The 23,869-nt window shown below is 41.4% G+C and overlaps 1 protein-coding gene across 6 annotated transcripts in view; it reads right to left on the bottom strand.

The window, feature by feature from the left end:
• Positions 1-23,869, bottom strand: part of ESRRG (estrogen related receptor gamma) — a 461,433-nt gene that overhangs the window by 329,210 nt on the left and 108,354 nt on the right. The window lies entirely within an intron of this gene.

Below are 23,869 nucleotides of genomic sequence, written 5' to 3'. Positions count from 1 at the left end.
ATTGCCAATATTCTACCAACCTTGACCTACAAATAAGGCAAGTCCATGTGATTTAACTGAACACTGCTCAGATCTTTAGCCTCGGATGAAAGAAACATTCAGAACCACGAAGAGGTCCCTCAAATATCTAGGGGACGGATTCTGCACTGGACCTGCAGCCCAGAAGAAGCTGAAGAAGATTATGGCCAATAGATAACTAAAAGGTCCCGAGCATTTGTTTGGGACACACTCTGATTATTAAGTGAAAATGTGGGAATACTCATTAATCGGATGGCATGAGGCCATTTCTGTCACCCACTGGAGGCGTGAATGCAGTAAAGGCAGACTTGGAGGAGCAAACGCTTCAAAGAGGTGCCTGTGTTGTGATGAGAAGGCTCTCTGAGGAGCTCTAAATTGCATTCACTAGGGACACCTTTCAAACCCCAGCTTCTCTCCTTTGCTTAAAAGAATGAAGTTACGCCCTGGCTGGTATTGTTCAGGGGTTAGAGCGCCGATCTGCTCACTGAAGGGTCAAGGGTTTTATTCCCAGTCAAGGGCACCTACCTGGGTTACAGGTTTGATCCCCAGCCCCTTTGAGGCAACCAATCATGTGTCTCTCTCACATCTGTCTCCCCCTCTCTCTCACTCTCCCCCTCCCTCCTACCTTATACTCTCTAAAAATCAATGGAAAAATATCCCTGGGTGAGGATTAACAACAACAACAAAAGAATGTAGTTATAAGTAAAACGCTTGACAAAGAAGATTGAGGTTTCCCTTCCAGCTTCACCTTAACACACCAAGACGACAGAAAGCAACTGGAATCAAACTCCAATCATTTGTTTTCATGCTAAAGAGAAATGCTTTGAGTACTAGAACACGAAGAGAAAATTTTTAAAATAAATTCTTGCCTAGAGCGAGAGCCGAGGATCAAGCAAGCCCAGAGAACAAGGAGCCTCCTGCGTCGATTGGAATTTGACAGGGTCTAGAATCAAGAAAAGTGCTTTGCGAATAAAAATAGGAGAAGGTTTCCAATGCACTCGTGAGCGAGAAAGAAGCCAAGATGGCTCAAAAGTGAGAATCTGACCCTATTTGTTTTCTAGGAAGGTCCCTCCTGTTAAAAAGCTGGATAAATATAAAGAAACATCAGGAGAGCTCAGCCAGCGTGCCTCAGTGGTTGAGCATTATCTGTAATCTACTTACAGAGAGATACAAAATCCTGTGCCTCATGTACGCTCAAAAAGTAAATGGACAGCGGGATTTTTTAAAAGGAGAAACACAAAAATTTCCTTTGATCCTTCTGACTACATATAACTTCAGCGTGTCCTCAGAAAGTAAAAGACAGAAAAAATTCCTCAGCTTTCTAGAGTTCCTGTCATATGACGTTCGTGTGGGTTTGATTATTGGAATTTATTTTTTAAGATTTCAATGAAAGGCAATCAGAAAAGATTACTGTGGGCAGGCATAGTGTGTGTGTGTGTGTGTGTGTGTGTGTGTGTGTGTGTGTGTGTGTGTGTGTGTGTCGTGCGCGAGTGCTGTTAGTTACTGGGAAGATTTGGGGCATAAATACTTCAGTCCCCCAATCCAAAGCTTGCTCTAATAAAGGAGAAAAAAATAGAATATAATCAGTGTTTTAAAATGTCCCTTGCAAGGAAGGATGGGTAAGAGATTGTGATACAGTGTTGAGAGTGAACAATAATATAGTATCCCCCCACCGCCCTCCTTATCCACAGGGAATAGGTTCCAAGATTCCCAGTGGATGCCTGAAACCATGGATAGTACTGAATACATATGGTGTTTTTTCCTACACATAAATACCTATGATAAAGTTTAATTTATACATTAGGCACAGTAAGAGTAACAATAACATAACAATTACAATAAGATGCTGTAATAAAAGTTATATGAATGTGGTCTCTCCCTCTGTCCTGTATTCACCCTTCCTCTCCTGTGATGACGTGAGATGATACAGAGCCCACGTGATGAGATAAAGGGAGGTGGATCCACTGGGCAAAAGGATGACTCACATCCTGGGTGGGATGGCGCAGGACACAGCAGGACCATAGCAAACGCCACCAGCAATTTAAAACCTATGACTTGCCTATTTCTGGAACCTCCCATTTAATATTTTTGGACTGTAGTTGGTTGTGGGAAAGTGAAATTGAGGGTCAGAGGGGTCTACAATACATCCATTTAGATACAGCTTTTGCAGGGATGGACCCAATGCATGGCTTTCCCCCAGTTAAAGTGAGCTCAGACTGAGAATTTCAGACTTAGATCTCCCAATGTTTGCCTCTTGATAGTTAGCCTTCCCCAATTCAATAATATTGGCTACCTTTGGCTACAACTGCTGAAGGAGAATGCTTTCCTGTAAGTGTGAACAGAATCTTTTTTCAAATAAGTGATTTCCGTAAGTCGGCCAAGATCACCCATCCTAACACACTGCCAATACTCCTCCTTCCACTTGCACCTTGGAAACGTGGAAAGTGAGGATGGGAAAGGGAAGTGGGTATGTAGCAGAAGAGAAGGTACCCATGAAAAACGAAGAGAAAGGAAACATACCGGAAAGAAAGAGAGAGGGTAACAATGAGGAAATGCACTGTCTACTCAAGCTCAGAATGCCATTCATGAACTCAAGATGAACTGGAGCACAGCTTCCCCTTGGCTGATCACCTCCTTCCTTGGAGGAAGCGAGAATGCAATCACCAATAGAGTACTTGGAGATGACACACTCCAAAGCCCCCATTTGGAGGAAACTAAGGCCCTGCAAGGCAAAGTGACTTACAAAGTCATCACCAGAAGCCAAGTTCATCGTGGACCAGTCTAATATTCTACCAAGCACAGCTGCTTGAGAGCAGTAATGGCTTTTCCAAGTCTCAGGCCATAGCTAATGATACCAACATCAAGGCGAGATGAAGAAACCCTTCTCTCTCTGGGGGGGACAACTCAGAAAGGTTCTTGGTATTTGATCCGGCAGAAACAGCTGGACTGGGGCGAGGCCCTCACTGAGCCAGCTTCCGGAGTAACTTGACCCTGGGAGATAACACTCTAAATTTAGAGGGACAGACTCAAAACCCAATTTTTACAGTCCCCCTAAACCAGGGGTGGGCAAACTTTTTGACTCGAGGGCCACAATGGGTTCTTAAACTGGACCGGAGGGCCGGAACAAAAGCATGGATGGAGTGTTTGTGTGAACTAATACATGTTAACACTGCTGCTGGTGAAGGAGCGGAGGGGAGAGCAAGAGAACCCTCCGCTCTTTCGGCTCCGCGGGCCGGATAGAACAGCCGAACAAGCCGGATCCGGCCCGCGGGCCGTAGTTTGCCCACGGCTGCCCTAAACCATCTCTGATGATGATGATGACATAACATTTCTGATGATTAAATAAGAGCTCTTCATTACATCATTCAGCTAATAACAAACAGTTGCCTCTGTCTTTAATAAAATACATAGAATGATAGGAAATAAATGAAGGTACCAAGTGGTAGGTACAACCTAAGCCCTAATGGCATCATCACCCTCTCAAGAAGGAAGCAAAGAAGGCCAGGAGGGAAGAGTAGGTTTCCTTAAACAAAGATGAGGAGGGAGTGCCGAAGAGGGGAGTGTGGGCAGGAAGGAGGCTTTGCTCAATCAGTACCTATTTTCAGAGTTTCCTTCAAGCTGGCTTGGACCAAAAGTCATCAATTATTTAAAAGATGTAACACGATGCTTCCTTTGTTGAAGCAAATCTGCAAGCTGACCCCGAGAGAAAATAAAAATAAAAATGAATTAGGCGGAATGTATTAGTCTGTTTGAAGAAAATAAAGATTTAACTATTGGGACCGACTCGGTTTTAGAAATAGTTCAGTGTTGTCTCCTGAAATCCACCGCGCTTTTTTTTTTCCCTCTCTCTCCCTTCACCTATCTATTTATAATTGTCTGCAGCAGACCACACAAAAAGAAGAATGAATCATTTCCTAAACTTCTCCTTTCTCTCCAGATTCCCTGTGATGTATTGTCTTCATTTAAATTACAAATACACTAATCCGAAGCACTGTTTACCAAGGAGCCTTTTAAATGAAAGCTACACGAAATTGCATCACTCACATTTTAAAAATGACTTTCGACTCCGGACCTCATAAAAAACAGCCCAAGGTGTTCTCCGTCTTGGCTGCTGTATTTCAGCCCAGCGAAGGAAATTCAATTAGTGAGCTTTGTACTTAGGACATTATGATTCTGACGGTTGGTCTGATCGAAAGTGGTGTGCCAAGCCCTAGTTCTGTTTACTTGGCAAACCACGGTTACAAAAAAAAAAATTCAATAGGGTGGGTTGGCAGAAGGAAAGTTCTTTTCAGAATAGCTTACTTTTCACCATCATTAAAAATCATGGGAGGAGGAGAATGCTCCTTGGACAGGCTCATTATTTACTAAGTGAGCGGATTAACTTTTGGAGAAAGCTCCATGCCTGAGTCTGCCATCACCAGTGTTAGTACTTTCCAAAAATAGCGACTGGCCCAAAATAAACCAGTAACTGACTAGAACCAATGTATCACAGATTTAATTCATCCTTATATTTTCATCTGTCTCAGCTCAAGTGCCAAACACACAGTCCAGAGACTGGAATCTGAGTGATGTCCTTGTAACCTGCCGATGAAACAAAGCAGTCAGCATCAACTATGAAGAGGTTCTTGATCTTTAATATTTAAAACTAGAGACCCGTTGCACGAATTCGTGCACAGGTGGGGTCCAGCAGGCCTGCCCTGATTGGGGTGGGTGGGACTGGCTGGTCCTGCCTCCTGGTCGAACTCCCCCTTGAACTCCCGGTTGAGGGGAGAATTTGCATATTAGCCTTTTATTATATAGAACTAGAGGCCTGTTGCACGAAAAGATTCGTGCAATAGGCCTGGGTCCCGGGTGCTGGAGGAAAACTGGTGCCGCTCCGGCCGGAGCCGCCTTCAAAGTCCTCGCTGCTCTGGCCGGAGCCGCCTTCAGTCTTCGCTCTGCCGCTTTCGTGCCTACGTATGCAAATTAACTGCCATCTTTGTCGGTGGTTAATTTGCATATCTCGCTGATTAGCCAATGGGAGGCGTAGTGAAGGTACGGTCAATTCCAATCTTTGTCTATTATTAGATAGGATGCTTGGGCACATGAGCACATACCCACATGTAGCAAAGCCACTGGGCTGAAGCATCCTGCCTCACGTGTCTTGATTTTCCATCTTGGAACCTGGACTTTGATCCAGAGCATCTGGCCCAAGCAGACTGGTAAGAATGAATCCAGTTGAGCTTTAAGTGGCCTGATTCTTTGGATAGCAAAAGTCGACAAGCCTTTGTGGAAATATCATAAGTATAGACAGTTATTGGTCTATATTGATAACAAGCATAACTCATTAACTAATTGAGATGGGAGCATCCATTTAAATTTCAAAGTCATTTCAGCCCATATCACTCCTTTGCTTCTCTCATGGGGCATGGACACCTCTATCCAGCTTGTCCTGCAGGCAGAAACAAAGGAATCATTCTCAGGGTCTCTTTTCTCTCATCAGCATTATCCATTCCATCTCCAAATCTTTTCTCCTTTGGAAAACAATTGCGGAACTATCGTATGAAATTCCAGAGGTGGCATCTGACTCCTCGGTTTGCTCCTTGGAAAGTTTTCTGGAAGCTTGACATTGTGACTAGGTGTGACCTGGGTTTCAGTAAAGATGGGTGGTCTTGACTCACTGTGCTCCTGGTGCTATTTCTGACTCAGAAATTGGATCTCCCATCTGCTTTTTGTATGAATAGATCATATAGATCAGCAGTTCTCAACCTGTGGGTCGCGACCCCTTTGGGGGTCGAATGACCCTTTCACAGGGGTCGCCTAAGAGCATCGGAAAACACATATATAATTACATATTGTTTTTGTGATTAATCACTATGCTTTAATTATGTTCAATTTGTAACAATGAAATTGGGGGTTACCACAACATGAGGAACTGTATTAAAGGGTCGCGGCATTAGGAAGGCTGAGAACCACTGGTATAGGTGGTCTTTTAGATAATAAATCCATGCTGAAGTGAATCATTCCTTGTGTGCAATACCAAAGGGAAAATGCCTGTTCCCTTCCTTCCCACCGGTGGGCTGCCTCAGATGTGTTTTCTCAGGATTCATTAGTAAAGTGTCCAGGGAGACAGAGCTAGTTCTGAGTCTATACATCTCTTCCCGAATCCATGTTGAGGGACTGCATGTTGGGTAGCTTGAAGGCAGCCATAGTGAGGGTATTTACACCAAGGAAATCAGCAAACATTACAAATCAGGGTGTGTTTTTTAACCCCTCCCCCATAGTTTACCAGCATACCACTGAAAAAAAAAAAAAGGCTTTAATTTATTGTTTTCTTCTTAGCAAATTAAACATGCTCTAGTCCTTCATCAACATTTATCTTTTTTTCCCTCTTTCCTGCTTATAGTGGATATTAGGCAGCAGTTCACCAAATTCATTGCCTCTTGTTTGTTGGCTCAGGGCCAGGCCATATTTCCAGTTAGTTGTGGTCATGTGATTGAGTTTCCTCCATGAAAAGAGACTAAAAGTGACAGAAGTCTCTCCATACTTGGTCCATAAAATCCTTTGCCACACAATATTTTATACCATTTCCCTTTCCAAAGACTTTTGCAGATGACATGGGCAAACTTGGACACCATCCATTGAAATCAGAGAGTAAAAAATAGAAGAAACCCAACTTTCAAATCACCATGTGAAAGAGACCACCCCCATCAAGAATACCCATCATGGATTTTATATGAGTGAAAAAATAATATTTATTGTGTTTAAACTACTGGTCACCATTTCAGTCATTCAACATCTCCTCTTCTTCCCACTATTGTCTTTTCTCCTTGCAGCTGATGATAAATCTAGGAATAAGGACTGGTCAAGATTGAGAAGATAAAAATAGGGGACCTAATATGATATTGATTTCTCATTTGGGCTTTTTATTTCACTTGAGAGTTTTAGGTTCTCTGCATTGTTCATTTTAACAGTCCTCAACTAGAAAGTCGCGTTATTTCCACATGCTTGCAGCTTATTCTTTTTCCCTGTAGTGATGTCACCTAAATGAAACGTTCCAATTTAGAATTGTTTCCACATTAGAAATATCTGAAGAATCCAATCCATATGCCCTATGACTTGTCAAGGAAATTAACTATAAAGGCAATATCGATATTGTACAATTAAAAGGAGAGCTCTTAGCATATTTAATTTCCCCTGACCTGACTTTCTTCAGTCATTATGGACAAAAAGTATGAATTCATTATTTGCAAATAGCCTGGATTGCTCAATATATTCTAGAAGGAACTCAGACACCCCCTTGTGTGCACATATAAGCACACATGTTTCTCCCTCTACCAAGGGCAAGATCATACTAACAAAGGTAAAGATAAGAAACATTCTAAACTGTTAACCATGTAGACCAGTGGTTCTCAACCTTCTGGTCCTTTAAATACAGTTCCTCATGTTGTGACCCAACCATAAAATCATTTTCGTTGCTACTTCATAATTGTAATGTTGCTACTGTTATGAATCGTAATGTAAATATCTGATATGCAACTCCTGTGAAAAGGTCGTTCGACCCCCAAAGGGCTCGCGACCCACAGGTTGAGAACCGCTGATGTAGACTCAGAGTAAGGGGACGATAAATGTGTTTTTAGCCCAGATGTTTGTATCGCCAGCCTTTCTCTCTCTTTAGCACTCATGATGTAAGAAAGGAAAGAGGAAAAGGAGAGAGGGAAATAAGGAAATGAAAAATCATTTTAATCTTTCCATATTATTTACCATATAAAGCATCACGTTTTTTTTTATCCCTATAAACTTGTACAAGAGTCTATTTGAGGGTGTTTGGGATTGTTGTGTTTTGAAAATGTTAACAATCTTAGCTCTGAAGCTTAATCACCCGTATGTGTTACAAGACCAGATGGTTCCAGTGGGTGTTTGTTTACAAGCTCTTTGCATGAGGTCTGTAGCTGCTTTTCAGACCAAAGCTGAATATTTCAACTCACCAAGGAGGCGATGAGGAATTAACGGAAAACGACTGGATTTCATAGGTTCCTGGGCCGCTGGACTACACTCAACCACCATTTTGTGCACGTTTACATGATGTATTTGGGGTAACATGTGTTTAACGTGCTCTGTGTTCTTAGTGGGACTCTGGCGGACTTTGGGGAGGAAGACATCTACATGGGCTCCAGGTTCTGGAGGCTGTTGGTGGACTCGAAGAGAACAGAGTATCCGGCCTTCCCTACACCTTCACCAACCTGGAGCTCCAGAGCGTAATGTGTTTCCTGTCTCTACTGGCTTCTTGCCCTGAGCTGTGGTGACCAGCATGCCCAGCCTCAGCTCCTCCTTCTGGATGCAGATGAAAACAGAGAAAGAAAACTTTCTCAGGGCCTCCCCTCCTCTTTGTTCCTTGTACATGGATCACAGAGCCACTAACTGCAAACACGCAAAGAATGCAGGTTTATTTACTGTAAAATATGTCAAATAATAATGGTTTCATGAAGGCACAAGCTTTTATGGCTTTGAGAAAGTCACCTTCTCCCACCTGGCCAACTACTCAGGTACTTACCTTCTAAGAAAAGTAGTCCATGCTTGTTTATCTTCATTTTTAATGCTTAATAACATTTATTAATGTTTTATCTCTATTTTTAATAAGATTAATGATGTTCAGAATACTTAACACACCCAGTACTGATATCTTACATCATAAGCTGTCTATTCTTTATGGTATCTTTCTTGTCACCACCCAATCAGTTATAAGAAATAAGATATTTGAGGTGAAAAGGGAAGAAATACACAGATGTCTAAGCATTTCTGAGAGCTTGCCTCTACCATATTCCATAACAAAAGCAGAAAAAACTACAAACTAGCAAAAATATGTTTGATCATTATCATCTGATGCATCTAACTCCTCTCTTTTATTAGTTTGGGGGGTAGTAACTTTCATAGCTCCTCTGGATGACCGCAGCAAAATGTGCTAACATTTAACTGTGTGTTTAAGAGAAGGGATGTGCTCCATTTTTAGTTAATTCTCCTTAATTCTCCAGAGAGCCACACGGTTTCTAGCAGATAGATAGCTGGCGCTCCATACTCCTAAAAACTCAAAGCTTAATTTAACATATGCCATTCGTCTTTACGAAAACACCTACATAAAGTACCATGCTCAATGATGTCTATAACTGTTTTGCCTCTTGAAGGAAACTATAGAGTGTTTGCATTATTCATAGCCTTCAGTTAAGGAGAGTATATCTGATGAAATTCAGACAGACTTGATATACTGTCTTGATTTTCAACAAAAGAAATGAAACCTAGAACGTGTACTTGCCTGTAGAAACAATGGCCACCACATAGTAGTTGCCAAGGACTGAATATCCCCCCCCATTCATATTTTGAATCTTAACTCTCAATGTGATGGCTTTTGAAGGTGGGGCCTTTAGGAGGTACTTGGATCATGAGGGTGGGGCCTTCATGATGGGATTAGTGCCCTTACAACAGAAGCCTGAGAGAGACCGGTCACCCCTTCCTCCATGAGAGGTTACAACAAAGAGACAGCCCCCTAGGCAGTGAACCTCTCCAGATGCTGAATCCTCCTGCACCTTGATCTTGGATTTCTCAGCCCCCAGGACTGTGAGAAATAAATATGTTATTTCTAAGCCACCTAGTTTATGCTCTTTCGTCACAGCAGCCCAAATAGGGTAAGGACAGCAGCCAACCCTCAATGAAAACTGGTTAACTGAATGAATAAACACCAACCAGCTTCCTATCAAGGTAAAGACCTAACCTGGGTCTACCCCAGAACTCAGGTCCTAATTTGCTCACTACCCTTCCATTACTGTGGACAATGATTATTTAGTCTTATTTGCGACACAAAATTTGTGGTCACATGAAATAAGTTTATTTGAAACCAAGATGTGGTTTCCCCTAAATATATCCCTCTGATGAACACTAGGTCTCTGCACACATACAACACCTTCTCTGCAGACCAGAGGAGGGTAGATACACGAGCAGTAGTCAGGACATATCACATGTTGTCACTAGGTATATTTTATATACTGTCAGTAGCAGCATCAGACACTATTATCCAAGCACTTAGATGATGCAGCCAGTGTCAATACTGATGTTCCCATTTATAGCCCAATAAACCACACGTTGAACAATATTAGTGATGTTGAGCTTAGGTAGCACTGCAGGTATTAATACGTTAATCCAGATATATTGCTACAAGCATCGTTTACAGCACAGAACATAAACACAAACCCGGCGATACGAATAAATCACGTTCTGAAGGCTGAAGGCCGTGCAGCCAAACTGGGCCCTCTGTAGTCCACAGTGGAGCAGAAGGCAGGGGTGGATATATTTAAATTTTCCATCTTTAAGCTGTCACTCAAAAACTTTGCATCTTTTTTTAGCGTATTGATCTACCCGGCTTGTGATAAGACTTCAACTGCTTGGTTGGGCTGTTTTTAGCTTCTGCTTCTTTATTAAAAGCGCTAAATCAGGAATCATAAAAATGCTACTAATTTAGCTTTTTTTTTCACTAGAAATTAAAACTAAAAACAGCACCCGGATAGTGTAACTCTCACGGTTTATTGCCCTAGAAGCCCAGATTTAATTACCATGTGGTATAGCATAATAATGGGTATAATGGAGCCATGGATCACTATATTTACACCTGAAATAAAAGCCTGTATTAAATATGCTAAAATAATTACTATGGGTTTTCTGGTACTTTCCACTAAATATTTTTGCGCAGGAATATACAGGGTGTCCCCCAAAATGTATACATACTTTAACAGCTGATTTCTATCATGTTTTGAAAAGGAAGTATCTTTTAGTAAACACTGCCTTTATAATTATTCAAAGCATGTATACAGCTTTTGGGACACACACACACTCTCTCTCTCTCTCTCTCTCTCTCTATATATATATATATACAAACACACATATGTCACATCTACATTTATATATTAATATATATTTATATATTAATTCTGCATGTTCATTCCCCTCTCCCCTTTTCTTTTCATTTACAAAGAAATACATCCTTAATGTTTTGGCTATTCCTTACCTTACAATACTCTCCCTGCATCAAAAAAAAAAAAAATCAGAACAGCTGGAGAGATTGGCTAATGATCTGGCCAACCCACTCATGTAACCCCTCCAACACACACACACACTGCCTGGGCTGTGAGTGGCAAATCATATGCCACAACCAGAGAAATCCGGATGCTGGTTTTGGATGGAGAACCTCGTTCTCCCAAACTTACGTATCTCTCACATGAAGACTTTCTAGGAGCCCCTCAGCAAACTAGGATTTGTTTCTCCCATCACAGCTGGCTCCAAAGGGCAAGGCTAGATGTGGAAGGGAGACTGGCCCTCAGAGATAATTGGCCATATTTTGCAAAGTGTTGTGTGGAAAGAGAAAGCCACAGCCTCCCTAGGCCAGGATCCATGATAAATGTTCTCATGATGAAGGGATGGTGTGGTCATGGACGGGGATCCCAGCACGGTCCTGAGTCTCACGCACTCAGGACCAAACACGGGGCTTGCTCCTACTCCCTACAACATCCACCCCTGATGTCCACACTGGAAGGGGTGGTGGTGACAACTACGGAACAGCTATGAAATCTATTCCCAGCACAACAGCAGCTGGAATTGTAGTCATGTGCTGACACCCACCTCTGGAGGGGACCCTGAGAGCTGTATAAAACAGCAAACATGTCAACGAAGGGAAGGTTATTTTCTTTTAGTGTATCTAAAATCATGGGTCTTTCACAGACACTTTTGTTTACTGGACCCATCCTAATGTCAATCATTCTAACCTTCCTGCAACATTTCAAACCGAGCCCCAAATCTTTCCTGGTACAGCCTGGTGCCAGGTACCAGCACGTGGGCACCACCAGAGTCATCGATTTTCTCCAGAGTTCCCTGTTCATTCCTGTGCCCCTCACTTCCACCGACGCTGCTGCTTCCCCAAACACCCCCTCGCCATCTCTCACACGGGGCCACTTTGGCTTGTCCACAATCTGCATCTGGATATGTGGGCACGAGTGTGCACCCCCAACCACAGAAGCACATCCCCTCTCTCCCCCACATAAATATGGTGATGAACTGGCCCCCTGGAGTTTTCCTGACAGTGGGGTGAAACGGTAGCTGCAGTGACCGGGGTTGTCCTGGCTCCTCCTTGCAGGGAGGTATTCAGCGCACGTAACAATTATCCATCCATCTCGTTCACACGAAAGGCATGGCAATGCAATTTCAGCTTTATAATCAAGACCATATGACAAAACCCAAGGCCATTAGGGACCAATTTCGAGTATTCTCTGCAAGTCAATGATTTTCCAACTGCACTTACATATGCTGAATAGTTACCTCGGCGTGATCGCACCTGCTCTCGTTTATGTAACCCCTGTTTTCCAGAGCCTTTCTTAGCAATGCAAGAGAGCAAAGCTTTAAAGGCTCACCGGCTTGTTTCCCCTTCATTAATTTTTTTTTTTCATTTCCCCAAGCATAGGAGGAAAATGCTGAGGGTAAAGTTTCTGCTCGTGCCAACGACCATATTTCAGGATTTGCTTTCTTATCTTTCTCCTCCTCCTCCCCCCTCGGCCCTGACTCCTTCACCCTCACTCGCGGCCCCGCCTGCTTTCCACTGAACTGAAGCCTAGTCTTCCAGGCCCATAATTGCTTCACGTGGACCTTTGACCTCACCGCTGCAGGGTCAGTGACATAATAATGTTGTCTCCAAGAGGATGTGATGTCATCATAAATCAAAGAGCTCTCTGGGCAGGGGCTCCCCTCGCAGAGTTGAAAGAATGCCAAAGTTATTTTGAAATCATATACAATGTGACTCAAATATTCTTCCGTGTCATATTTTACATTGCTTAGACAAATGAATAAACCCGTGCCCTTTTTACAGGTAAAGTTGTAAATACTGAAAGCAACAATATAGCCCACCATTAATGATTTATCAATTTGGAGGGCAATAAAAAAATCATGAGTAATAAGAAAAACATTGGAATGACTATGCAAGCTAAGAAATGAGCCAGATATTATATTTTACTAACATTACTTTGGATTCTCTATATTTTACTGGCATTACTTGGGATTCTCTATAGACTCCATGCTCTGTCTGATTTTTTAATTGTTAAAAGGAAGAGAAATTATCTCTCAACATCAATTTCTTGCCATCTTGGTTCTTTATTTTATAAGTAAAGCTGCATTATAATGTCTCATATCTGGATATTTTCCTGAGATGATGAGATAATGGACTCCTTCATATGCATTTGAAGGAGTGAATAGTGAATTTCATCACTATTTTTTTTTATTGTGAGACTGTATGGATTAGAAATGCCGTAAGTGATAATTCAGCACAACATCACTTTTTATAAAACCTCAGTGTGACTCCCTCTCCATTGAAGAACTAATCACAGCCCTGGCCAGTGTAGCTCAGTTAGTTGGGCTCCATCCTGTGCACCGGAAGGTTGATGGTTTTATTCCGTCAGGGCACATGCCCAGGTTGTGAGCTTGATCTCCAGTAGGAGGCATGCAGGAGGCAGCTGATGGATCCATGTTTCTCTCCCTCTCTCCCTGTTCTTTCTTCTTTCTCTAAATATATCAATAAAAAATCTTTTAAAAAAAGAAGTAAACACACATTGCAGCTGGCCATTTTCAGGAAAGTTCTGTGAAGATACTTAAGAAAAAAATCCCTGTCCTGTTTTGGAGCCACCACCACCAAGCTCAGTTTGCTTCACTCTATGCTCCGGAAATACCATCAACCTTCCTACCTCTCTCTGCTTAATTGAACGTGACAAATCTTGGCCTCCTTTGAGGAACAGGATGTATTACATAATTTTCAATACCATGCCCTCAGAAGTTCCTAGTGACTTTATCAAGACATGTAAACAAGGACACCTCATGTTAAAGGAGCGAGTGATCATGGCTCCAGGGTTCCACCCATTGAATGATACTCTGATTACCTAATCGGGTTCTCAAATGCATAAATACTGCGCGCCTCGGAACATCAAGGGCATCATCTATACACGGGCATGGTTCAAGCCAACCTATGTGCTGTGTTTCCTCGATTAAGGGACTTGCCAGCTGACAGGCAGAGGAGGAAGTTGTGACATCTCTCAGTGATCTGCCTGAGTATGTGTGAACTTCGCTGTTCACCAGATTGTCACCTCATGGGAACGATTCGCATTGGCAATGGCATATGGAGTTGGTTTTAACTTAAATTTGAATCTCTTAAAATGCCTTCCCAAAAGACTGCCCTGTGGTGCTGCCCTGGAAATAGAGCCATTATGTGCAGAGGAGCTCAGCCTGTCACATGCTTGACAGTGCAGTTACAGACCACAGAAATGGCCACGTTTCAGAAGAAATCACAAAATGTGGATGGCTCACAGAGGTCGGCTTGAATAATTCCTGTGTCACATACGTGCCAATTATTCATCTATCAAAGCTTGCAAACAAGGAGTATACAATACCGAATGTTTAACCTAATAGCAACAACAAAAAAGCACAAATAAACATAGGACACTCTAATATTCCTCCATAATTTTAAAATTTTACTTTCAGTCCTGATAAAGAACTCAAGATGATGAAGATAGATTATGAAAAGCATCATATCACTGTGATGCCAAAAGTATTGAGCAGTGAGCCCTGGCTGGATAGCTCAATTGACTAGAGCACTGTCCAGGTACGCAAGGTTGCAGGTTAGGCCCTCGGGCAGGGCACATACAGGAATCAGCCAATGAATGTTTAAGTCAGTCTCAGTGTCTGTCTGTCTGTCTGTCTGTCTGTCTGTCTGTCTCTCCTCTCCGCCCCTCCCTCCCCCCCATCAAAGAACCTAGAAATGAAAAATGCTCGGTTCAATTCTTATACTTCTTTGCTGAACCTTAGGAAACATACTTGTCTCTATACTTCACTCTCTTCCTCATGGTCACTTCTTCCCAGTCTCCTCTGCTGATTATTCTCCATTTCTCTGTCTTCTGATTCTTAAAAAAGCTAAGTCCTGAGACCTTTTTTAAAAAATCTTCTACACTCGCTCCCTAGGTGGCCACAGCTAGCCCCCATAGTTTTAATACCATATATATGCTGACAAATCCCAAACTTATAACTTTAGCTTTACATGTCGAGTCTGAACTTTACACTCACTTATCCATCTTCCTACTGGGCACAATTCATTTAGATGCCTACTATGCATCTCAAAATTAACATTTCCAGAATGTTGCTCTTCTGTTGATCTCTGCCCTTTAACTACATTTAGGCTCCCTCAATATTTTCCATCTTCTTGTTGCTCAGACCAAAATCTTCAGCTACATCCTTGATTCCTTCTTTCTCTAAAATCACCTATGCAATCTGTATGCCCATTCATTCCACAAATGTGTCATTCATTAGTTCGCTACCATATTCCTGGATCCTAGAAAAAAATTAACCCTCTGAAGTATGGAGAAGACTGCATACCCAGGCTGTTTGCAAACTTAAACACATGACTTTTTTTAGTCCTCAACTGTAATACCTTTTAAAAGCTGCAAATATATCTATTTAAAAGAAAAAAAAACTATACTTTCAAACAAAATGGTTTTTTAAACAAGGCTAAGTACATACATGAACCAAATAGACTTTCTGGAACAGTGAAAAATTATATTTCCATACCTATCTATATCTATCTAGATATACACATACACATATACATATATACACACATACAGATTCTAGTAAGTGGAGAAATAATAAAATAGATAAATAAGCTAATTTGTACTGAGTGTTTACCATGTGCCAGGAACTGTTAGTCCTCACAAGGACTCCCATGAGGGACTATTCCCAGTTTACAGATTAGGAAATTGAGTTTTATGGTGTTTAAGCCACATGTTAAGTTTAAACAGCTATTCAGTCCCAGAGCGAGAATTTAAACTGCATTATATTGTATCATTTTGCCTAATTACTATATATAGGTATGCATGTGTATTAATTTAAATTAGAAACAGAACATTAAATAAAGAAGTGTAAAATATAATGTAAACAATTCTAGTCCCTTGGAGGTTTCAAAATTGTATAAGCTTTTATAAAATGATCATAATGTACACATTTTTATAGTTTTCAAATTGTATTTTGTAATAGTTGATATAAAAAATTTATGTGTTTTAAGTGTAAATTATGAAGCATAATAATAAAATAAACTCTCGTGAACCTTCCGTCCAGCTAGATAGGTGTGGGGACCTTTTTTCTGCCATGGCCATTTGGATATTTAAAACCTCATTCTCAGGCCATAAAAAATTATCAACTTAAAAATTAGCCTGTTATATTTGGTCAAACATTTAATTAACTGATCCTTAATGCCTTGGCAGGACCAGACCGAATGATTTCACGGGCCTTATACGGCCCCCGGGCCAGACGTTCCCCACCCCTGAGCTAGAATAATGAGTATTGCCCCAAAGGTTAAATTTATCCTTGGTCCTTTCTTCAATCACACTCAGCTCCCTAGAGGTAAATGCTACCTTGAATTGAGTTCATATCATTCTTTTGTTTTTCTTAGAAATTTGACCACAAGATTGTTTCCCTGGATAATATATATAGTTTAGATTTATTTCTACGTGATCTTTTAAGATGGTATCATTTTGTATAAAGTTCTTGGGTTTTTTTTTCTCATTAAATGTTAATGCTTCTATGATTCAGAGCTGTGGTTCATTGATTTCACTGCTCTATTGTATTCCATTTTATGATGATTCCAAGTCCATCCTTCTGCTGACTTCTCCTATAAACATCAAGGCATGTTATAAAGCTACTGTAAGGCATTATGATATTTACACAATAGTCAAATTGATCAACAGAACCAAATAGAGAGGTTAGAAACAGGACCACACCAGATGGTAACTCGGTATCTAACAAGAGTAAATTGCAGATCTGTGGGGAAAGGATGAACTCTTTGGAAAATGGTGCTAAGATAATTGATGATCTGGAAAAGAAACACTGCCTTATATTATAAACAATGGCAAATCTAAGATGGATTAAAAGCTGAAAAGCAGACCTCTAAAACTTAAAGAAGACAATATAACAGGATAACTTTATGACCCCCAGTTAGGAAAAAGAAAATTATTTTGGACAACAGAACAAGTGCTGACCATAAGGGGAAAAAATGATAAATTCTAACTAACAGTCAGAGAATGCTTTCATAAAAGGATACCATAAAGAAAATACATGGAGAATTATTAAGAATTTCTTTTATAAGTACAATTCCCTGTTCCCTAAAATAGTTACTACTTGAGCACCTCACTCTGACTTCATCTACTTCTTCCTAGTGCTCTGAAGGGTAGGTACTACATAAACACTGTTGATTAACAGACTTTCATTTTAAAACTGTTTTCTGTGGCAGCATATGTAAAATTCTACCTTGCTCTAAACAAAGTCGACCAACTATAGGTGGCATTGTTGTAGCATATGTCATGTTCTCAATTACCCTGTATGACAGCAAAGACTGATACCAGTAAAACTTCATTTAAGTTTTTTAATTCAATTGAACCAGGAGGTCATTGACACTTCAGTAATTGCTATTGAAAACCATTTGGCTGAAAGAGAAACACACACACACACACACACACACACACACACACACACGCCCAAACTAAACTGTGACATAATCTTCACTACAGATAATTCATTTTAAAAGAATTACCTAGTTTGGTTCTTGGTACAAGATCAGCATTGCAATGGTTTTACCTGGTAGGTGTGTTAATGATTCGAATATAGTCCAAACATGACATAATTTATGCGACCCAAATAAAAAAAAATTGTTTTTCTCCCAATATTTCCCTGTTTGCAAACAGAAAGTCCAGTTCTTAAGGTTGGTTCTAGGTCTAAACTCTGGAATAAACACAAGGAAACGAAAGACTTAGAGCAAGGCAGTGGTTTGGAAGAATCTGGGACCAGCCCTCTTTCTACAGATGGTGACAGGGTGGCAAGTTGGTGGCCACAGGTGAGTCCCCAGTACTATCCACGTCCCCACAGTACTGAATGCTGGTGACCTGCTTAATTCCCCCGACTAGGGACCTCCAGGGAAGTCTTTGACTTTTTTCTGATTTCCTCTCTGCTTTTATCCCAAGAAGAAACGGCTTAGCGTAGCTAAGTGCTAACATTCCCTAGTCTGGGAATTTTGAAGATGTGGAACCCCATGAGAGCATGGCAGGAAAGGGGGTGTGGGTGCACAATTCAGACTATAAATGTATTCTGTAAAGTCTGGCATCTGTCCTCTCTTCCATTAGATCATGGGTTCCCACCAGTGGGGACCTTCTGGCATTTTTTTTTCTTTGCTAAACTATAAAATTCATTGTTAGGCTCACAAATCCTGTTGTCAAAAAAAAGTCACCACAATACCAGAAGGCATGACTAGTCGTATAAGGAATCATTGAACTCTAATCATTGTAACTCTTTTTTAAAGATGCCGTATTTCAGGGCTATTCAACCCATATTCTACATGTAAAACTTAGAGCTCTGAAAAAAAGCAGTGAAAATGAACACAGGGTGGAAATCAGAAACTGAGAAGCATGTCCATGAATACAACAAGATGGTAATAAGCTAAAGAAAGAACCAGGTAGACTATCATTCCTCCCGCAGAGGATGGCTCCTGCAATTGTGAAAACAGCTTGGAATTCAGATACACAAGCATCTTGGCTTGAGACCCATCTGTCCATCGGTGTCACGTACAAGCCATGTGATCCTGAACAAGTTCTGCCATCTCTCCGGCTGCTTCGTGAAAGGAAAGGAATGAATCCTCGGCTCCCTGCCTCGTGCAAAGATTTGATGAGATGACGCACTTAAAACACTTTGTAAACTGGAAGGCATTATAGGAACATGATTCATCTATTTAAAGAACAATTATCGAAACCGATTCTCCCTGAGGAAAGAACAAAGGAAATGGGCTTATTTAATTATAGCAGAAGGAATTTATATTAGGCAGCGGGAAAAGCACCCTGGCCGTGACACTGATTACAAAGGAGGGAGCTGGGTTGCTTTCTGAGGAATAAACCATCATTGCTGGAGAGAATTAAAACAATGCTGCCTGGAGGTAGAGGGAGAGGGTGTGTGCCATTTCCTGGTGCTACTCGGGATAGAAATCGGGCGCAAAGTTAATAAAAGTCTTTGGCCACTTTAGTCATCTAAAGACAGCCTTACACCCTGTTATCTGGGGTCCTAAGGAATCTAATAGCATCAAACTATGTAATTCTAAAGCATTTGCTGGCTCCCTCTTGTAAAAGTTGAATGAAGACCTGTCTCTTCCGCTCCATTCTTCCCAGATGAATATCTTTAAGTGAGTCACCAACCTACAAGAGTAATCTGAGGGCAGTGTGCCGAATATGAAGCCATGCAGGGCTGTCCTCAGGGAAATTCAAGGAAGGGGAAAGGGGGACAGTCATACCACTCCCTAATCCTTCCCACAAACGACATCAAGGACCCACTCTGTAGAAAGTGCTGGAAGGATTCAGGAGAAGCTCAAGCAGACAAGGTCTCTGTTCTCAAGGAGTTTCAGTTCAGTGGGAGAGGCAGACATTACTCAAAACCACATTATTGAAAATAAATGCCCGGAAAGTGTATAATAAAGGGGCTTATTATACAAACCAGAGAAGCTAAGTAAGGGTGACCAGACTCTTAACAGTAAGTGTTAACTAGGCAAAGATAAGACTTGGAGGTTTTGTAGCTGAAAGGCCAGCAGGTGCAAGGGTCCTGTGGCCGAAGGGATGTATGGGCTGAGCCAAATGAGAGAGAGAGATGGATGGAGACACACCAGAAAGAGACTTGTAGACCATCTTTAGGATGCTGGTCTTTATCCTCAGAGCAATGTGAAGTCACTATTGCAATGAAGGTCAAGAGAAAAACAAACCACAGAACCTACGGACGGCTTGTGGAAAGGCCTTAACTGTTGTTCTTCAATGAAATGAGGAAGGACTGAAAATCATTGGAGCCTCCTTACATCACAGGTGTGCTTGGCCAGCCATATCCTTTCCGTCTGATCATCTCAGTTTCTGCACCCTGTGGACAACTGCCTAGCTACTCCTCTGCCCCCTATAGAAACTGAACAATGGGCCATGGGAGTTAGGTACATGCAGTCCACAAAGAAATATGTATTTCCTAAGGTGGTAAAAGTGTATGGAGGGGCGAGTGTGGCAGTCAGCAATGAATGTGAGTCAGTACAGGACCACCTAAACCTGGGGGTAGACCAAGAAAGAGAAACTGCCATTCAGACTTACATAACCTCTTTTCTGCTCTAAGATAATGGCTATCTATAAAAAATGCCCAAACTATTAGTAGCTCAGTATTTTTTTAAAAAAAAAGAGAGAGAAGAAAAAAAACTCTGGCAGGGAAATAATAACAAAATGTATGATCCACAGAGGTGGTGGAAAGATATAATGTTATTTTACATATTTGATATAGAGCCTAAATTAAGCCACAGAAAAGAGCCCATGAATCTTCACAGCCTCATTATCAAGCCTCCTTAAACCTCAAATACAGAAAAATACATTTCATAAACAAAGACCCAATAGGATTTTAATAGTACAATAAATTTCACAGACATTTGCACTAATCACATTTCACTACATTTTTTTTTTGAAGAAAGAAATTCCATTTGATGGAGAGTCAGATTTTGAAAGAGGGTACAAAATATATTTTAGGGAGCCAGTTTTCGACTAACCATGGAAATACAAGTCACATATATTATAGTCACATCAAGTATTAGGAACCTGAAAATATGCATATATGCCTCTCTCCCCACTCCTCAGATTCCTTGTGTCAAGGCTCAGTCCCCTAAGAACTCATCTTTCCTCCAACCACTACACATGGCAGGAAAGTCAGCCCTCAGTTAGAGCTGTCAGTCCCTGAGGTGTTCGAGGGTCCTGCATGCTTTTCCACAGCTCCGTCTTTTCTTCAATATGTGGGTGGTTTTCTAGTGCGAGTTTCCATCTAATCATTACCTGGTTTTGTTGAAGATGCTCTAGCTTGAATGCCATCGCCACAATAGTCTCATACACAAAGAGATACGTTTACCCAGGACTCCCCTTAGACCAGAGCAAGTGGGGGTCCTACCTGGGCTCTGCACTTTAGCTGGCTCTTCTTTGACCTTCTCCATGGATCAAGAGGATGTACGCACCTAGATGTACCTCCATTCTCAACCCTGTTAAGTCCTGGGACCCTGGAATTCCCTACCTTAATGGTCCCAAGCTTACTCTGGGGAGGGGGGGATTTTTAGATGAGATTAACCTTTATATTTATTTCTTTAAATATGCTTGTATTGATTTGATTCTTATACACATGTTGAATCATTCAATCATGTATGCATTCGTTAAGCAAATATACAGGGATTTCTCTGATGTGCCAGTTGTTAGTCTAAGCTCTGGGGACACGGCAGAGACATAACATTCTCTCCCTCATAGAACTTAGAGCCCAGAGCGGGAAGTGAGCAATAAAAAAATGCAAACATGATATTCTGAAAGCGGTAACGCAATTCTGGAGGTACTCCTTAAACAATGAATGAATGAATGTGGAAATCCTTTATGGCGACCAAGAAACTTTATTTTTGGCTGGCCTGTTTGCCACCAAATTGAAAAAAAATTAAACAGATGATCTCTTTTATGTTTCTATCAACTGCAGCTCCTGAACGAATCCAATGATGAGTCCACTTAATGATTGCTATTTACCTAAGCACATTCTGAACAGTTATCCCTTCTATAGAAAACAAGAACGTTAAATCTGACATGGAGAATGGATTCCTTTGAACCTGAGAGAAGGAGGGGCACAGGCACATGAAAGAATTGCCATCTTCTTTATTTCAATTTGAAATGCATCCCTTTCCTTAACCCAGATTCTAATTCAAGGGGCTGCAGTCCCATGGCCCTTCCCTCAAACCAGGTTCCATTGAGCCACTGATGGTGGCTTTTTAATTTCATCCTTCAGGTGTTGCATCAAGCAGAAAAAAGCTGGGAACCACCGGTCGAAACATGATTGAAGCCCAGCGCCGCCCCCCCCCAAAGTTTTACTATCAACTGCAAAACCCACAAATAAAAATGAAGATGGGAAAATGCATCACTGAAAATCTAATGTGCAGTTGGCTAAATGATAAACCAATTTGAATTAGCGAATACTAATTGAAAAACTGCATGACAAAGTATTTTCCCATTAAAACAGAAATTTGCTAAAGGCGTTTTCAATTATTTATCGTGCTTCGGCGAAAAGCTCCACACATCCTAACTTTGCCTACTGATCGGATTTTGAGCACACCAGCACCTAGTCCAAATGACTTTAACAATTCTATGCCAATGACCTTGACGATGCTCTTCGATTTTTATGAGGTTCTTTTTTCTCTCTCTACTGTCCTCACACCTAACTGAACAGATGCTTTTCACTTGATAGCCTAATTACGATCTCTGAGTTTTAATATTTTTAACCTTATCAGGGCTTATCCGCATCCCAGAATCAGTTCAGTAGACTTTACGAGACAAGTGGACTATGTAGACATTTTGGCCATCTGAAAGGACATTCTGGATGAAGGACTGTCTCCCTTTGAAGTTCACAAATATTTGAACGTCCTTTCAAATGCTGAGATAACGTCCTCTCCTCAAAATCAGGGCAGGGGTGGCTGCTGGGAGCCAGAATTGTGGATTCCAAGCCCACAGGGAAGGGAATATATTTGGAACATAATACCCTGTTGGTGCCCAATAAATGTTTATTAATGAGCCCCATGTTTTGACCCAGGCGTGGAGAATAAATCCTAGGAAGGAAGATTATGCAAACAGACAGGAAGGTCACCCAGCCCTACATGGGGTGTGGCCCAGGGTGGGGGCAGGACCAAGGCACGCAGGTGACAGGACAAATTCTCCTGGGTGTCCAGAGGCGACCCTCTCGAGCCCCACTCCAATAGTTGCCTAGTCCATTATATAAAATAGCATAGAAGGACGTTTTAATCAGCGGCTGTTAAAATGGTGCTTGAGAACAAAATGAAACTGCACACAAGCTCTCCTCTTAAACGCTGAAAAGATTCTTGGGCCAGACTCCTCATGGAGACTCAAGAGTGAGAGAATCACATCTTAATGACCTCTGAGATTCATTAGTAATTGGTATGTCCGCCTTGTGTAACTGGACGGTAGAAAGCTCTCCTGCAGCCAGACTTAGAAACGTCTGTTTAGCAAACAGATTTCGCATGAATGAGATGTGTTAGAAAGAATGACAAGTCCTGGGAAGTCACGTGATCCCAAGTGATGACATTGGGCAAGGGGCCCTGGAAAGGCAACACTTACAAAACAGTATCACCGTCCCTGATATGAAACCAAAAAGGCACGAAGCAGTTACCAAAATGCCTTGTAAGAGGCATTTGTCCTTCCCAACCCTGCAGGGAAGACTGTCTGTGTGACTTGGCACCAGTCGTTAGCTATTTAAAATGATTGTTTTTAATCTAGTAAGTAAAACCGAAATTTGCTGTGGTTTCTTTTAATAAAATATTTATGATGCTAGGAAAATAGCTAAATAGCTCTGATCTGAAAGTAAACAATGGAACGGAACTACATTGATATCTTCCCCGTAGGACATACAGCTCAAAACACACGCACATAAAAGACAGTCAGGCCTAACATGAAGCTGTATTGCGTAGACGTTCTCTTCTTTAATTGAAATCGTATCTAAGGTGGCGATTACCTCTTGCCTCAGCTGCCCTCACCCTTTCTAGCCTGAAGGCCCAGAACTTGTGAATTATTAAACAATCATATTTGTAGCAGCAAATTGATTTTTGAGAGAATCCATATTGATTGAAATATTCAAGACTAATGATTTTGAGGTTAAGGTGTTTAGATGGTATTGCCTCTGATGGACTAAATGGGTAGGGCTTTTTTTCCCCCCCTATTTATAT

Source organism: Myotis daubentonii, chromosome 20, assembly GCF_963259705.1.
Source record: "Myotis daubentonii chromosome 20, mMyoDau2.1, whole genome shotgun sequence".
In the NCBI taxonomy this organism is placed as follows: domain Eukaryota; kingdom Metazoa; phylum Chordata; class Mammalia; order Chiroptera; family Vespertilionidae; genus Myotis; species Myotis daubentonii.
This window is presented reverse-complemented; position numbering and strand designations above follow the sequence as displayed.